This window comes from Scyliorhinus torazame, chromosome 2, assembly GCF_047496885.1.
Source record: "Scyliorhinus torazame isolate Kashiwa2021f chromosome 2, sScyTor2.1, whole genome shotgun sequence".
Taxonomy (NCBI): Eukaryota; Metazoa; Chordata; class Chondrichthyes; order Carcharhiniformes; family Scyliorhinidae; genus Scyliorhinus; species Scyliorhinus torazame.
In genome coordinates, this window is record NC_092708.1 from 9,586,207 (window position 1) to 9,602,416 (window position 16,210).

At 50.3% G+C, this 16,210-nt stretch overlaps 1 protein-coding gene across 10 annotated transcripts in view; it reads right to left on the bottom strand.

Moving 5' to 3' along the window:
* tns1b (tensin 1b) overlaps window positions 1-16,210 on the bottom strand; it is a 1,628,779-nt gene that overhangs the window by 310,466 nt on the left and 1,302,103 nt on the right. The gene's annotated exons all lie outside the window — the stretch shown is intronic.

A 16,210-nucleotide genomic window follows, 5' to 3' on the forward strand; every position in this document is an offset into this window, starting at 1 on the left:
TAATGTCCCTTCGGGTGGTGAATCTGCCTGATCTAACCTCCACGTGACTCCAGACAAACAGCAATGCGATCGATTGGGAAATAACTACTCAGTTAGGGGTGGGCATCCAATGCCGGACTTGCCCAACGTATAAAAAAGTCGAAATATTGTGGAGAGAGAGAATCATCGAGCAAAAGCAGCATATCGCACGGTGTGGATGCAGTAAGTTTGGTCTGTGACCTTACCCACATTTAAACAGGACCCCAGCGAGCTCTCAACAAAGAACAAAGAACAAAGAAATGTACAGCACAGGAACAGGCCCTTCGGCCCTCCAAGCCCGTGCCGACCATGCTGCCCGACTAAACTACAATCTTCTACACTTCCTGGGTCCGTATCCTTCTATTCCCATCCTATTCATATATTTGTCAAGATGCCCCTTAAATGTCCCTATCGTCCCTGCTTCCACTACCTCCTCCGGTAGCGAGTTCCAGGCACCCACTACCCTCTACGTAAAAAACTTGCCTCGTACATCTACTCTAAACCTTGCCCCTCTCACCTTAAACCTATGCCCCCTAGTAATTGACCCCTCTACCCTGGGGAAAAGCCTCTGACTATCCACTCTGTCTATGCCCCTCATAATTTTGTATACCTCTATCAGGTCGCCCCTCAACCTCCTTCGTTCCAGTGAGAACAAACAGAGTTTATTCAATCGCTCCTCATAGCTAATGCCCTCCATACCAGGCAACATTCTGGTAAATCTCTTTTGCACCCTCTCTAAAACCTCCACATCCTTCTGGTAGTGTGGCAACCAGAATTGAACACTATACTCCAAGTGTGGCCTAACTAAGGTTCTATACAGCTGCAACATGACTTGCCAATTCTTATACTCAATGCCCCAGCCAATGAAGGCAAGCATGCCGTATGCCTTCTTGACTACCTTCTCCACCTGTGTTGCCCCTTTCAATGACCTGTGGACCTGTAATCCTAGATCTCTTTGACTTTCAATACTCTTGAGGGTTCTACCATTCACTGTATATTCCCTATCTGCATTAGACCTTCCAAAATGCATTACCTCACATTTGTCCGGATTAAACTCCATCTGCCATCTCTCCGCCCAAGTCTCCAGACAATCTAAATCCTGCTGTATCCTCAGACAGTCCTCAGCGCTATCCGCAATTCCACCAACCTTTGTGTCATCTGCAAACTTACTAATCAGACCAGTTACATTTTCCTCCAAATCATTTATATATACTACAAACAGCAAAGGTCCCAGCACTGATCCCTGTGGAACACCACTGGTCACAGCCCTCCAATTAGAAAAGCATCCCTCCATTGCTACCCTCTGCCTTCTATGGCCTAGCCAGTTCTGTATCCACCTTGCCAGTTCACCCCTGATCCCGTGTGACTTCACCTTTTGTACTAGTCTACCATGAGGGACCTTGTCAAAGGCCTTACTGAAGTCCGTATCGACAACATCTACTGCCCTACCTGCATCAATCATCTTAGTGACCTCCTCGAAAAACTCTATCAAGTTAGTGAGACACGACCTCCCCTTCACAAAACCGTGCTGCCTCTCACTGCAGTAATAATGTCTGGACCAGCTCGGAGGGTGGTTTATCGCAGATCAAATGGACAACCTGTCTCACGGTACTCAGTCTCTCACTTCAATAAATCGAGGAGCCTCATTGAGATTCCAGCTCGGAGGAAAACACTATCATTTTCATTTCAGTCTGCACAGAAATAACCCAGTGCCTTTTTATAGATGCTGGAAGGGTCTGTGTGTAATCAGAGAGAAAGTGCCTGGGGGCCCAGCATTCACACACTATCCACTCTAACCAGGCGGACTGATGGTGCTACGTGAGGCTATCACTGCCCACAGCAAGTGAGAACTGGAATTCCACAATCGAGGCAATCAACTGTCTGATAGGAATCACATTCTCACCTCAACACTCCAAGCCTCCTTCTTAATTTAACTCCCTCAATTGCTCCTCTTATCAGGCCTTGTTAGAACATCAGTGTCTTATCCATTCTAATTTGTAAACCCTCTCCCCCTCCTGAATCTTCACCCGGTTCAAACACAGACAAATCACAGAACCATAGAAAATAGGAGCAGGATTAGACCATTCGGCCCTTCGAGCCTGTTCCCCCATTCAATATGATCATAGCCGATAATGCAAATTCAGTACCCCACTCCCGCTTCCTCTCCGTACCCCTGGATCCCGTTTAGCCGCAAGGGCCCACGCCCAGCTGCCTCTGGAATATATCCAGCGAACCGGCCCCAGCAGCTTTCTGTGGGAGAGAATTCACAACTTCACACCTCTCTGAGAGAAGTTCCTCCTCATCCCCGTCCTGAATGGCTGACCCCTTATTCTCAGGCTGTGACCCCTCGTTCTCGACATCCCCGACATCGGGAACATTCTTCCCGCATCCAGCCTGCCCAGTCCCATCAGGATTTTAGATGTTTCTATGAGATCCCCTCTCATTCTTCTAAACTCCAGTCAGTGCAAGCCCAGTCCATCCAGTCTTTCCCCATATGTCAGTCCTGCCATCCCGGGAATTAGTCTGGTGAACCTTCGCTGGACACCCTCAACAGCAAGAATGTCCTTCCTCAAACTAGGAGACCAGGACTGCCACAATGCTCAAGGTGTGGCCTCACCAAGGCCCTGTCTCACTGCAACAAGACATCCCTACCCCGATACTCCGATCCTCTCGCTGTGAAGGCCAGTGTGCCATTAGCTTTCCTCGCCGCCTGCTGTACCCGCACGCCAACCTTCAGCGACTGTTCCACCTTCACACCAGGTCTCGTTACACTTCCCCTTTTCCTGAACTGCCCCCATTCAGAGAATCTGCCCTCCTGTTTTACCCACCAAAGTGGATAACCTCACATTTACCCACATTATATTGCATTGGCCAAGTGTTTGCCCACTCAGCCAGCCTGCCCAGTCACCCTGCAGCCTCTCTGCATCCTCCTCACAGCGCACACTGCCACCCAGCTTAGTGTCGTCTGCAAATTTGGAGATATTGCAATTCCTTCGTCCAAATCATTAAGGCAGCACGATAGCACAGTGGTTAGCACAGTTGCTTCACAGCGCAAGGGTCCCAGGTTCGATTCCCTGCTGGGTCACTGTCTGTGCGGAGTCTGCACGTCCTCCCTGTGTCTGCGTGGGTTTCCTCCGGGTGCTCCGGTTTCCTCCCACAGTCCAAAGATGTGCAGGTTAGGTGGATTGGCTGTGATAAATTGCCCTCAGTGTCCAAAAAACGTTAGTTGGGGTTACGGGGATAGGGTGGAGGTATGGGTTTAGGTAGGGTGCTCTTTCCAAGGGCTGGTGCAGACTCGATGGGCCGAATGGCCTCCTTCTGCACTGTAAATTCTATGATTCTATGATTAATGTGTATTGTGAATAGCTGGGGTCCCAGCACTGAACCCCGCGGTACCCCACTGGTCACTGCCTGCCACTCTGAAAAGGACCCGTGTATTCCCAATCTCTGCTTCCTGTCTGCCAACCAGTTCTCTGTCCACGTCAATACATTCCCCCCAATACCATGAGCTTTAATTTTGCTCACTAATCTCTTGTGTGGGACCTTGTTAAAAGCCTTTTGAAAGTCCAGATACACAACATCCACTGGTTCACCCCTGGCCACTCTGCTGGTCACATCCTCAAAAAATTCCAGAAGATTTGTCAAGCATAATTCCCTTTACTGAATCCCTGCTGACTGGGAGCGATTCGGTCCCCACTTTCCAAATGCTCAGTTATTACAGCCTTAATAATTGTCTCCGGCATTTTTCCCACCACCAATGTCAGGCTGATGTCACATCATCTCCAATTCTAACTGGTGAACTCCACCCCTCACCACTCACAGATCCAGGGTCCCAGGTTCGATTCCCGGCTTGGGTCACTGTCCGTGCGGAGTCTGCACGTTCTCCCCGTGTCTGCGTGGGTTTCCTCCGGGTGCTCAGGTTTCCTCCCACAAGCCCCGAAAGACGTGCTGTTTGGTAAATTGGACATTCTGAATTCTCCCTCTGTGTACCCGAACAGGCGCCAGAATGTGGCAACTAGGGACTTTTCACAGTAACTTCATTACAGTGTCAATGTAAGCCTACTTGTGACAATAAAGATTATTATTCTAAAATCTCTCCTCAAACTGTCACACTCTTCACCACATCTCTAATTTCTGTTTGCAGGTATAGAATGTAACAAGAAAGGCAAATGGAATGTTAGTGTTTGTTGCTAAAGGACGGGAGTATAAAAGTAGAGAAGTGTTGTTGTAATTGTATAGGGTGTGGGTGAGACCACATCTGGAGTATCGGGTCCAGTTTTGGTCTCCTTATTTGAGGAAGGATGTGGTGGCATTGGAGGGAGTTCAGAGGAGGGTCACCAGATTGATTCCGGGAAAGAGTTGATGTACGAGGAGAGATTAAACAGTTTGGGGTTTATACTCGCTGGAGTTTAGAAGGATGAGAGGGGATCTGATCGAGGTGTATAAAATACTAAAGGAATTGATAAAGTAAATATGGACCAAATGTTCCCCCTTGTGGGGCAATCTAGAACGAGAGGTCACGGATATAGGGTGGGAGGCGGTAGATTTAGAACTGAGACAAGGAGGAACTACTTCTCGCAGAGGGTGGTGAATTTGTGGAACTCGCTGCCCCATGGTGCGGTGGAATCTGAATCATTAAATGGTTTCAAGAGGGAGACAGATATATTTCTGATAAAAAATGGGTTGAAGGGATATGGGGAACAGGTGGGGAGGTGGGTTTGAGACCAGGAAGAGATCAGCCATGATCTAATAGGATGGTGGAGCAGGCTCGAGGGGCTAAATTGCCGACTCCTGCTCCTAATCCCCATGTTTCTCTTCTCACCTCCATGAATCCGACCTACCCACCTCGTCCCTATATTCCTCAATCCCACCAACCCACCTCCTCCCCATATCGCTCAGTCCCATCTATCCACCCCCTCTCCATATCCCTCAATCCCACATACCCACCTCGTCCCCACATCCCTCAATCCCACCTACCCACCTCGTCCCCACATCCCTCAATGACACCTACCCACCTCCTCCCCATGTCCCACAATCCTACCCACCCACCCCCTGCTCACATCCCTCAATCCCACCTACCTACCTCCTCACCGTATCGCTCAATCCCATCCATCCACCTCCTCCCCACAGCCCTCAATGCAACCTACCCACCTCCTCCCCGTATCCTTCAATCCCACCGACCCACCTCCTCCCCGTATCGCTCAATCACACCGACCCACCCCCCTCCATATCCCTCAATCCTACCGACCCACCTCCTCCCCACATCCCACCTACCCACCTCCTCCCCGTATCCTTCAATCCCATCAACCCACCCCCCTCCATATCCCTCAATCCCACCTACCCACCTCCTCCCCGTATCCTTCAATCCCACCGATCCACCTCCTCCCCGTATCCTTCAATCCCACCGACCCACCTCCTCCCCGTATCGCTCAATCCCACCGACCCACCTCCTCCCCATATTCTTCAATCCCACCGATCCACCTCCTCCCCGTATCCTTCAATCCCACCGATCAACCTCCTCCCCGTATCGCTCAATCCCACCGATCCACCTCCTCCCCGTATCCTTCAATCCCACCGACCCACCTCCTCCCCATATCCTTCAATCCCACCGACCCACCTCCTCCCCGTATCGCTCAATCCCACAGACCCACCTTCTCCCCATATCCTTCAATCCCACCGACCCACCTCCTCCCCGTATCGCTCAATCCCACAGACTCACCTTCTCCCCGTATCCTTCAATCCCACAGACCCACCTCCTCCCCGTATCCTTCAATCCCACCGACCCACCTCCTCCCCGTATCCTTCAATCCCACCGACCCACCTCCTCCTCGTATCGCTCAATCCCACCGACCCACCTCCTCCCCATATCGCTCAATCCCACCCACCCACCTCCTCCCCAAATCCCTCAATCTCACCTCCCCACCCCCCTCCTGCTGTATCCCTCAGTCCCACCTCCCCACCCCCCCCCCTGTATCCCTCAGTCCCACCTCCCCACCTCCTCCACATTAACAGACTGGCGCCAAATTGACGTTCTGACTGTGGCACAAATAAGGAATGTGGTTGGTGAAGTTCGGTGCCAGTGCACGCCAGAAAAGAATTCTGCTCATCTCATTTTAAATATGATTTTTAAACTCTGCCACATTAGTTCTAGTCTGTTCCCAGCGTTCACTTCATCAAATTCCCTCAGGATTCGACATGTTCTATAAAATAATAATAATCGCTTATTGTCACAAGTAGGCTTCAAATGAAGTTACTGTGAAAAGCCCCTAGTCGCCACATTCCGGCGCCTGTTCGGGGAGGCGGGTACGGGAATTGAACCCGTGCTGCTGGCATTGTTCTGCATTACAAGCCAGCTGTTTAGCCCACTGTGCTAAACCAACCCCTAATGACCTCTCAATCTTCTAAACCGCCATGGATGCATCCCCAACCTGTTCAATCTTTCCCGTAAGGCAAATCCTTTATTCCCAGTTATCCGTCAAATGAACCTATTATGTTGCCCTGTGTTGCCCTATTATGTATTTTCTTTTCTTCCCATGTACTTAATGATCTGTTGAGCTGGTCACAGAAAAATACTTTTCACTGTACCTCGGTACACGTGACAATAAACAAATCCAATCCAATCCTTCTCTGCACAGTTTTCAATGAAATTGTCCTTTATTAAATAAGAAGGCCAAACTGTACATAGGATTCCAGATGTGGTCTCACCAACTTCAGCAAAACATTCCTACTTTTAAATTCCATTTCCCTTGCAATAAACAGCAACATTCCAGTTAGCTTCCCAATCACGTGCTGTATCTGCATATTTACGTTTCCTAATTCATGTACCCGGACACCCAGGTCCCTCTGCACCTCAGAGTTCTGCAATCTCCATTTAAATAGTATTGTGCATTTAATGTCCTTGCCAGACAGGATTAATCCCAAGGCATTTTATACGTATATTAGGAACAAGAGGGTAGCTAGGGAAAGAGATGGCCCACTCAAGGACAAAGGAGGGAAATTATGTGTAGAACCAGAGGAAGTAGGTGAGGTCGTTAACAAATATTTTGTATCGGTATTCACAAAGGAGAGAGGCACGTTGATTGGTGGTGTCTCAGAGGGATGAGTAAACACTTTAGAACAGGTCGTTATTATGAGGGAGGAAGTGTTAGGTGTGTTAAAAAGCATTAAGGTAGACAAATCCCCAGGGCCAGATGGCATCTATCCCAGATTACTGAGGGAGACAAGAGGTGAAAGCGCTGGGCCTCGAACAGAAATTTTTGTGTCCTCGTTGGCCACGGGTGAGATCCCAGAAGATTGGAGGGTAGCCAATGTTGTACCGTTATTTAAGAAGGGTTGCAAAGATAACCCGGTTAATTATAGACCAGTAGCTTGACGTCAGTGAAAGTAAATTGTTGGAAAAGGTTCTCAGAGATGGGGGTTGGATTCCCTGCAGCCCTGTGTTGTAATCGCAGCTGGCGCGGGGGTGGAGAATCCACATTCACGCTGCAATCAGGCCCGGCGTCGGCTCGGCAATTCTCCAGGCCCCGAAAATCGTCATGACCGAGGAGTACGCCGCGCCGCCGGGGGGCCATTGCCAAAGGCCCGCCCAGCAATCCTCCGCTCCCGACCGGCCGAGTTCCCGACGGCGTGGAACCAGGTACCTATTGCCGGTCAGGATGCTGCCGTGGCGGCTGCGGACTCGGTCCGCGGCCGCCCTGGTCGGGGGCGGGCGGATCGGAGACCAGGGGGGCCCTTATAGGCGGCCGCTGATTAAATGTGTGGGGGTTGAGGCTCGGGCGTGCGGCCAATCGGGGGGTCTCTTTTTCCGGTCTGGCTCCGCGGTCCGAGTCCGCCATGGAGCACGGCGTGGCCGCTGGGGTCGGCACCGTACGCATGCGTGGTCACCGAACTGGAGGTGCAGGGGCCCGTATCCGCAGCTGAAGCTGCGAGGTTCACTCCGGGTCCCTGCCAGCTCCATGCAGGTCATTGAATTCCTTCAACTTTTTCCAAGAATTCCGGGAGTAAAACACGACCATTTTTACGCTGGCCTGGGGACAGAGTCTCATTTTGGGAGAATCCCGCCCAGGATCTAATCCCATTTGGAAGTGAGTCTGATTAGCAACAGAGAGCGTGGTTTTTGTACGACGGAGGTCATGTCTCACTAATTTAATTGAGTTTTTTGAGGAGGTGACAAAAATGATTGACGAAGGAAGGGCTGAGGATGTTGTCTACATGGACTTTAGTAAAGCATTTGATAAGGTCCCTCATGGCGGGCTGCTGCAAAAGAGTAGCTCACATGGGGTCAGGGGTGAACTAGCTGGATGGATCCAGACCTGGTTTGGCCACAGAAGACAGAGGGTAGCAGTGGAAGGGTGTTTTTTCGAATGGAGGTCTGTAACTAGTGGTGTTCCGCAGGGATCAGTACTGGGACCTCTGCTCTTTGTAATATATCTAAATGACTTGGAGGAAAACGTAGCGGGTCTGATTAGCAAGTTTGCGGATGATACTAAGATTGCAGGAGTTGCGGATAGTGATGAAGATTGTCAGAGAATACAACAGGATATAGATAGGCTGCAAAATCCGGCAGAGAAATGGTAGATGGAATTTAACCCGGACACATGCGAGATGATGCATTTTGGGAGATCCAATTCAGGCGGGAGCTATAAAATAAATGGCAGAACCATCAGGAGCAGAGACACAGAGAGATCTGGGGGTGCAGGTGCACAGATCCTTAAAAGTGGCAGCACAGGTGGAAATGGTGGTAAAGAAAGCATACGGCATGCTTGCCTTCATAGGACGGGGTATCGAGTAGAAAAGCTCGAAGGTTATGTTGCAGTCACATAGAACGTTGGTTAGGCCACATTTGGAATACTGGGTCCAATTCTGGTCACCGCACTACCAGAAGGACGTGGAGGCTTTGGAGAGAGTCCAGAAAAGGTTCACCAGGATGTTGCCTGGTGTGGAGGGTAATTGTTATGAGAAGAGATTGAATAAACTGGGATTGTTCTCCCTAGAGAGACGGAGGCTGAGGGGCGACCTGATAGAAGTTTATAAAATTATTAGGGGTATAGATAGGGTGAACAGTTGGAGGCTTTTCCCCCAGGGCGGAAATGACAATTTCAAGGGGGCACAGGTTCAAGGTGAGGGGGGAAAGGTTCAGTGGAGATGTGCGGGGGAAGTTTTTTACACAGAGGGTGGTGGTGGCCTGGAATGCACGGCCAAGTGAGGTGGTCGAGGCAGATACGTTAGCGACCTTTAAGACTTATCTGGATAGGCACATGAACAGACGGGGTATCGAAGGATACAGGCGGTTGGTCTGGGTAGGACACGGGATTGGCACAGGCTTGGGGGGCGGAAGGGCCTGTTCCTGTGCCGTATTGTTCTTTGTTCTGTTTGTTCTTTAAAAGAGACAGACAGAGAAGTATAGGGAGAGAGGGAGGCGGAGAGGTACAGGGAGAGAGAGATGCAGAGAGGTATAGGGAGAGAGGGAGGCAGAGAGGTATAGGGAGAGAGGGAGGCGGAGAGGTGTAGGGAGAGAGAGAGGCGGAGAGGGATAGGGGGAGAGGTATAGGGAGAGAGGGAGGCGGAGAGGTATAGGGAGGGAGAGAGGCGGAGAGGTATAGGGAGAGAGGGAGGCGGAGAGGTATAGGGAGGGAGAGAAGCGGAGAGGTATAGGGAGAGAGAGAGGCAGAGAGGTATAGGGAGGGAGAGAGGAGGAGAGGTAAAGGGAGAGAGGGAGGCGGAGAGGTATAGGGAGAGAGGGAGGCGGAGAGGTATAGGGAGAGAGAGAGGCGGAGAGGGATAGGGGGAGAGGTATAGGGAGAGAGGGAGGCGGAGAGGTATAGGGAGGGAGAGAGGCAGAGAGGTGTAGGGAGAGAGAGAGGCGGGGAGGTATAGGGAGAGAGAGAGGCAGAGAGGTGTAGGGAGAGAGAGAGGCGGGGAGGTATAGGGAGAGAGGGAGGCGGAGAGGTATAGGGAGAGAGAGAGGCAGAGAGGTAATGGGAGAAAGAGACGGAGATGTTGAGGGAAAGAGAGAGATACAGAGAGGTTTGGGGAGAGAGAGATTTAGGGAGAGAGAGAAAGACGGAGAGGCTTGGAGAGAGAGAGAGGGAGACGGAGAGGCTTGGGGAGGGAGTGGCTGAAAGGTTTGGGATGAGAGAGAAGTGAGGTTCAGGAAGAGAGAGACAGAGAGGTTTAGGGAGCGGGAGAGATGGGGAGATTTAGGGAGAAAGAGATGGAGAGGTTAGGGAGAGAGAGAGACGGAGAGGTTGGAGGAGAAAGAGAGACGGAGAGGTTAGGGAGAGAGAGAGACGGAGAGGTTTGAGGAGAAAGAGAGACGGAGAGGTTTGTGGAGAAAGAGAGATGGAGAGGTTAGGGAGAGAGAGAGATGGAGAGGTTTGAGGAGAAAGAGAGACGGAGAGGTTAGGGAGAGAGAGAGACGGAGAGGTTTGAGGAGAAAGAGAGACGGAGAGGTTAGGGAGAGAGAGAGACGGAGAGGTTTGAGGAGAAAGAGAGACGGAGAGGTTTGAGGAGAAAGAGAGACGGAGAGGTTTGAGGAGAAAGAGAGATGGAGAGGTTAGGGAGAGAGAGACGGAGAGGTTTGTGGAGAAAGAGAGATGGAGAGATTAGGGAGAGAGAGAGACGGAGAGGTTTGTGGAGAAAGAGAGATGGAGAGATTAGGGAGAGAGAGAGACGGAGAGGTTTGTGGAGAAAGAGAGACAGAGAGGTTAGTGAGAGAGAGAGACGGAAAGGTTTAGGGAGATAGAGATGGAGAGGTTTGAAGAGAGAGAGATTGGGAGAGGTTTAGGGAGAGAGACCAAAGAGAAAATGCTGGAAAATCTCAGCAGGTCTGGCAGCATCTGTAGGGAGAGAAAAGAGCGAACGTTTCGAGTCCAGATGACCCTTTGTCATAACTAAAGACAGAGAAAGTGGGAAATATTTATCCTGTGGAGTGAGAATGAAAGATGAGTCAGAAACCCAGGGAAACCGGGTGCTAACGGCCACAGTAACCCAGGGGAAAGAGAGCGAATGGCCACAGAAACCCAGGGGAAAGAGAGCGAGTGGCCACAGTAACCCTGGGGAAAGAGAGCGAGTGGCAGTCCCCAGAGAGAACAACAGGTGTGAAAGGCCAAACAGCAGAGAAACTAACATCAGAGGGTGAACTGTAGATGTGGGGGGGGGGGGGGGGGGGGGAGGGGAGGGGGAAGCAAAGGGTAAGGAAAGGTGGTAAGATGGGGGGTTAAATATATATGAAGGAAGACAAGAGAGAAAGAAATGGTAAAAGACAGTTAAACTGAAATGAAATGAAAACAAATGGGTCGAGCTAATCATCTGAAGTTGTTGAATTCGATGTTGAGACCGGAAGGCTGTCGCGTGCCTAACTGGAAGATGAGATGTTGTTCCTCCAGTTTGCGTTGAGCTTCACTGGAACGCTGCAGCAGGCCAAGGACAGACATGTGGGCCTGGGAGCAGGGTCTTGTGTTAAAATAGCAAGCAGCGGGAAGGTCAGGGTCCTGAATGCGCACAGACCGAAGGTGCTCAGCAAAGTGATCACCCAGTCTGCGTTTGGTCTCTTCGATATAGAGGGGACCACATTGGGAGCAGCGAATGCAATCGACCAAATTGGAAGAGGTGCAAGTGAAACGCTGCTTAACCTGGAATGAGTGTTTTGGGCCTGAGATGTTCAGCATGGAAGAGGTAAAGGGGGCACCTTCTGTAAGGGTGAGAGAGAGGGAGAGAGAGAGGTTTGAAGAGAGAGAGATGGAAAGGTTTGAGAATGGAATTCCACAGGTTGAGGCTCAGGCAGCTGAAGACATAACCGCCAATCGGGGGGTGATGAAAATTGGGAATCTCAAAGAGGCCACAATTGGAGGAGTGCAGGTATCTCAGAGGCTTGCAGGGCTGCAGATGACTGTAGTGATCGGGATGGAGAAAGGCCATGGAGGGCGGCACGGTAGCACAGTGGTTAGCACTGCTACCTCACAGCACCAGGGTCCCAGGTTCGATTCCGGCTTGGGTCACTGTCTGTGCGGAGTCTGCACGTTCTCCCCGTGTCTGCGTGGGTTTCCTCCGGGTGCTCCGGTTTCCTCCCACAGTCCAAAGATGTGCGGGTTAGGTGGATTGGCCGTGATAAATTGTCCGTTAGTGTCCAAAGATGTGCAGGCTAGATGGGGTTATGGGGTTACGGGGATAGTGTGGGACCCTGGGCCTCGGGACGGGGCATTCTTAGAGGGTCAGTGCAGAATCAATGGGCCGAATGGCCTCAAAGAACAAAGAACAAAGAAATGTACTGCACAGGAACAGGCCCTTCGGCCCTCCAAGCCCGTGCCGACCATGCTGCCCGACTAAACTACAATCTTCTACACTTCCTGGGTCCGTATCCCTCTATTCCCATCCTATTCATGTATTTGTCAAGATGCCCCTTAAATGTCACTATCGTCCCTGCTTCCACCACCTCCTCCGGTAGCGAGTTCCAGGCACCCACTACCCTCTGCGTAAAAAACTTGCCTCGTGCATCTACTCTAAACCTTGCCCCTCTCACCTTAAACCTATGCCCCCTAGTAATTGACCCCTCTACCCCGGGGAAAAGCCTCTGACTATCCACTCTGTCTATGCCCCTCATAATTTTGTAGACCTCTATCAGGTCGCCCCTCAACCTCCTTCGTTCCAGTGAGAACAAACCGAGTTTATTCAACCGCTCCTCATAGCTAATGCCCTCCATACCAGGCAACATTCTGGTAAATCTCTTCTGCACCCTCTCTAAAACCTCCACATCCTTCTGGTAGTGTGGCGACCAGAATTGAACACTATACTCCAAGTGTGGCCTAACTAAGATTCTATACAGCTGCAACATGACTTGCCAATTCTTATACTCAATGCCCCGGCCAATGAAGGCAAGCATGCCATATGCCTTCTTGACTATCTTCTCCACCTGTGTTGCTCCTTTCAATGACCTGTGGACCTGTACACCTAGATCACTCTGACTTTCAATACTCTTGAGGGTTCTACCATTCACTGTATATTCCCTACCTGCATTAGACCTTCCAAAATGCATTACCTCACATTTGTCCGGATTAAATTCCACCTGCCATCTCTCCGCCCAAGTCTCCAAACAATCTAAATCCTGCTGTATCCTCTGACAGCCCTCATCGCTATCCGCAATTCCACCAACCTTCTGCACTTTAGGGACTCTATGGATTTGAATTTTTAATAAGAATTTGAAATTTGAAATTTCATCAGAACCGAAGACAATGTAGGTCAGAGAGTACGGGAGTGTTTGGCAACATTCTCTCTCACTTTTGTTTGGAGTTTGAGGGCAGTTTATTTCAGTATACCACCCAGAATAGTGTTCGTTCATGGCGTCACACAGGTGTAATTTTAAGGAACAGACGTGAGCTGTGTAACCTGGAGAGTTGAGTGGTGGTGGGTGAACCGGGATTGGAGGGTGTCAGCATGTGGAAAATTACCCATCGTCACTGAGGAGGAAAATCTCTCACAACGATCCCAAAATATTTCATTGACATATGGGGATCCCTGCACGATTGTTAGAAGTATTCTCCCTGACAGAACAGCTTCCAGCTGGAAGAATTAGATTGGATCATGGGAAACAGGTCACTTCTGTTACGTAGCTAAATGATTAGCTGATAGTGGGCAGCGAGACCCCTCCCCAGACAGCAATGCGATGAATGAGCAGTTAATCTCAAATCTATCTTTGATAGCGTTGATTACAGGAAGGACGTGATCACGCAAAAGAATGGGTTTAGCAGGACTTTCCCAGAAATGGCAAAGTTGAGACGTGAGGAAAGGTTGCTGAATAGGCCTCTTGAACAGTGGGGGGGGGGGGTGGGTTGAAATGAGGTGGATAAAATTATGAGGGGTCTGGAGAATGTGGATAGCCGCGACGTCATTAACTAGCGGCACAGATTGAAATTAATTAGGAGAGGGGTTAGAGGGGAATGGAGGAGAAATCTTGAGCCAGTTTATAGCTCTCGCTGCCTGAGAGGGTGCTGGGGACAGAAATCCTGGTCAGGTTTAAAAAGTATTGGGATATGCCCCACAGGGATAGGGACCAAGTGCTGGAAAGCGGGATTCTGCTGGATACCTGCCTCTCAGCCAGCACAGGCACAGTGCTCTCCCTCTGTGCAGTAAATGTCGTTGATTCTGCGATTGTGAGGGGAATGTTAGCCCAGGAGAAGGAGATAATTGGCTAGGTTGATTGATCGGTGCATCTGGTCAGAGAATGGCTGAACAATCTGATAAAGATCCTCATCATGGGATTCAGATACAGACACCGGGACAATCTTCCTCTCAAAAGGAAGAAAGGCCTTGTTTCACACACATGGGGCTGGTTTAGCACAGGGCTAAATCGCTGGCTTTGAAAGCAGACCAAGGCAGGCCAGCAGCACGGTTCAATTCCCTTACCAGCCTCCCTGAACAGGCGCCGGAATGTGGCGACTAGGGGCTTTTCACAGTAACTTCATTTGAAGCCTACTCGTGACAATAAGCGATTTTCATTTCATTTTTTCATTTTCAGTGCGGACACAACACTGTTGACAAACCCATGCTTCTAATCAAAGCCACAGAGTGTTTCCGAAGGATGCCCTTCCGCTGTGTTCTTATGTTTAATCAGCTCAGCAGCAATGTTGTGTCTCTGGTGCAGCTTGCGTTCCGTTCCTGAGGGTTCACTTACTCCAATCTTCAATCATAATTATAATAATAATCTTTATTATTGTCACAAGTAGGCTTACATTAACACTGCAATGAAGTTACTGTGAAAAGCCCCTAGTCGCCACATTCCGGCACCTGTTCGGGTACACTGAGGGCGAATTCAGAATGTCCAATTCACCTAACAGCACATCTTTCAGGACTTGTGGGAGGAAACCGGAGCACCCGGAGGAAACCCACGCAGACACGGGGAGGATGTGCAGACTCCGCACAGACAGTGACCCAAGCCGGGAATCGAACCCGGGACCCTGGAGCTGTGAAACCACAGTGCTAACCGCTGTGCTACCGTGCCGCCCAATCAAGAAAGAAAGAATGATGTACACTATCCCCCAAAGAGGAACAGATACAGAGATAGAGAGAGAGGGGGAGAGACAGAAAAAGAGAGAGAGAGAGACAGAGATCGAGAGACAGAGAAAGAGGGAGAGACAGAGCGAGAGAGAGCAGGAGGCAGAGCGAGAGAGGCAGAGATGGAGAGAGAGGGAGAGACAGAGAAAAAGGTAGAGCGAGGGAGAGACAGCGACAAAGAGGGTGAGAGAAACAGAGCGTGAGACAGAAAGATACAGAGAGAGGGCAAGACAGAGAGAGTGAGAGACAGAGAAAAATACAGAAATAGAGGGGATAAGGGAGAAGGCAGAGAGGGTAAGATAGAGTCACAGCACGAGAGGGAGAGATAGAGAGAAGTTTCCCTTTCACCAATCACCCTAAACTCTGCTGTATGTGTCCTAACTCCCACCAATTTCCTGTTCACTCATTACCCTTGTACTCTCTGGCATACACCGCCCCCTGGTCCAGCACCACGTGCATTATACAATTCTTATCCACGTTTTCAAATCTCCCAATGGCCGTACACCTTCCCTCTCTGTGTAATCTCCTCCAGTCCCACAATCCTCCCCGAAAACCATGGCCTGTAATTCTGGCCTTTTCCTCATCCATTCACCAGGTGTGGGCCGCTGGCTGAGCCTGTCTCTAATTGCCCTTGAGAAGGCGGCGGAGAGCTGCCGACCTGGACATGAGTGAATGGGTTAATCGACCATTTGAGAGGGAGGTTTAGGGTCAACCACATTGCCGTGGGTCTGCAGTCTGAAGTGGACCAGAGCTGGGAAGGACGGCTTTCCCAAAGGGATTTAATCCCTCAGGTGGGCTTTCTAAAAATCTGGTAGTTTGATCATTATTGAGACCAGCTTTTTATCCCAGATTTAACCAACTGAATTTAGACCGCTGAGGTGAACCCCTGACTGAATCACTCGATTGACATCAGCCCTATGTTACTGCACCCCAACACTCTGAAATGTCCCCCTACGTAAACCTCTCCATCTCTCTCTCTTCAAATACCTCTCCTCGAACCTGCTTCTTGGACTGCCAGCGGTGTTTTTTACCAGCAGTCCTGATGGCTCTGTCTCTGACTCTGTCTGCTTGCCCCTGTGTGAATTGTCTTGGGTCGATTTTTACTGCTTGAAAGATGTTTGTCAGCGAGGCCTGCAGTTGTTGC